Raw genomic sequence first — 2,558 nt, 5'->3', positions numbered from 1 at the left:
AAGAGATAAAGAAGGTCACTACGTTCTTATTAGAGAAAACTACAAGAGGAAGGTATAACTATCATAAATATATAGGCACCAAAGATGAGAACACACAACGATATAAGACCAATACTTTAAATTAATTTTTTAATTTAATTCATTTATTTATTTTGATGAGAAAAACGATAAAATGGCAATGAAACAGTTTCAAAATAGGTTAGTAGGGCAGTTACAATAATTAATACATTGCATATTGTTGTGTTTGCAGTAGTTATTCAGAGGACAAGATGCAGACATGATATTTTGTCTAAACAATATTAGTACAAACCTTTCTTCCAAATAAAGAAAGAAGATGTATATCTCTGCTAACTATCTTGTGTCTACATATTGACAGACATGAAAGATCAAATACACAGCAGCCCAATTGTAACGGGGGAACTTAACCCATGAGTCACAGATGAAACCAAGGAAGAAATTAAGCAATATCTACAACTAAATGAAAATGCACATACACCATACTAGAAACTGTGGGACGTAATGAAAGTATTCCTCAGAAGGAAATTTTCAGTGGTGAATTCTCACATCAGGAAAATAAATCAAGCACAAATAAACAACCTAGTGCCACACCACAAGCTTCTGAATAAAAAGAAAAAGGTCAAGTCAATGCCACAACCCATAGAAGTGAGGAAATTATAAAGATCAGAGCAAAATTTAACACAATTGAGACTAAAAAAATGATACAAAGAATCAATGAATTGAATAGTTGATTCTTTGAAAAAATAAACAAAATTGACAAACCTCTATCTAACCTTATTAAGAAAAGAGAAAAAATCCTTCTAATTCATGCAATGAGAAAAAGGTGAAATTAGTACAGATGCTACTTAAATTCAAGGATCATAAATATCATTAATTACCAATAACTTTATCATAAATATTGTTCAAAAGTCTTTACTTGCATAGGATAGAAAACACAGAATAAATGGAAAGATTCCTAGATACATATAATTTATCAAAGCTGTATCAAGAAGATATAAAAGTTCTGAACAAACCCATATCAGCCAATGAAATTGAAAACATAATTTTACCAACAAAGAAATACATAGGTCCTAATGGATTCATACCTGAATTCTACAAGAAATTTAGAGAAAACTTAAGCTAATACTTCTTAAACTCTTTAATGAAATTGAAATCAAAGTAATTCTTCCTCTCTCATTCCTGGAAGCAAGTATTACCCTAATACCAAAACTAGAGAAAGGCAAAACCAAAAAAAAGAAAGCTATAGCCCAATCTCCATAGAGAACAAGATATAAATTCCTCAATAAGGTACTAGCCAACAACAGAATGCAGCGAATAATCAGGCAGATTATACATACCCAAGTGGGATTGATTGCAGGAATGCAGGGTGTCTCTATTACTCTTCTCATTGCTGGAACAAATTCTCTATGCTGGCACCATTCTGGAACCTGATATGGCTGCTGCCTGAATTCTGGAATGTGGGGCTCTGTAGCTTTTTTTCTAAGGCAAAGGCACTCACCCTTGTGGTTCTGAGGCTGCCAAGGGTGGAAACCTGCCCTCTTGTGTGATGCCCTCAGAGTACCTTTTCCATTCTCTCTTTCTTTCTAGGTAATGAAGATCCTCTCAGCTCTATCTTTGCATTCCATAGTTTTAGCTTAGCTTCCTTTATGCCAAAACTCACCACATTTTATATGATCCTGTTGGGATCTTTGTTCTTGATTCTTAACATAAATCTGACCTAAAGCCCTCAACAATAGCCATGCCACTGCCTCAATATTTGGCTGTTTTGAAATTTATTTTGAAAGATTAATCAGTCTGCAGTGTTAAATCTCAGTCTCAGATAAAATCTCCGGACATAAACAAAGTGCAGATAAACTTTCTGCCAAGCTATGACATACATCATCTGGAGTCCAACAATCAATTCAGCCCTTCATTCCAGAAAAAAAGCTCCCCAGCTTTGTATTTACAGGCAGTATTTCCATCAGCCTTTTGATCTTCTGATCATGGACCAGAATCTCCCATACAAAACAGCTGAAGCTGCTCCAGGATTTCTCTTTTATGTAACATCTCCAAACCTTTCCTCTCTCTTCCCATAAGCCATTCCCAAAAGCTCATAATCCACATGGTCAGGATTAGCCACAGCAATGACTCCACTTCTCTGGCAACAAATTCTGTCTCAGTTATTCTTCTTTTATTTCTGGGACAATAAAACCCAACACCCAAAATGAAGGAAGGAAAGATTTATTTAGCTTACAGTTAATGGAGGTTTCATTTTTCCCCATAATTTTATTGAGAAACAAATAGCAATGAGACAGTTTCAAACCAAATTGGTAGGACACTTTCAATAATTAACACATTGCATGCATTCTTCCTAGTGGTTATTTGCTGTACAAGATGCAGACATGATATCCTATTTACAAACACTATTACAACAAATTCCTCTATTCATTAAGAGAATGTAACTGTATATCTATCCAAACCATTTTGAATACACAGATACAAAATGGACATTCAATCTGTATCCCCTTTTTTTGTTTAGTTCCATTATTTGAATATTTTTT

The sequence above is a fragment of the Octodon degus genome, unplaced genomic scaffold (assembly GCF_000260255.1).
Source record: "Octodon degus isolate 3935 unplaced genomic scaffold, OctDeg1.0 scaffold00061, whole genome shotgun sequence".
Taxonomy (NCBI): Eukaryota; Metazoa; Chordata; class Mammalia; order Rodentia; family Octodontidae; genus Octodon; species Octodon degus.
Note: the sequence above shows the minus strand (reverse complement) of the source record.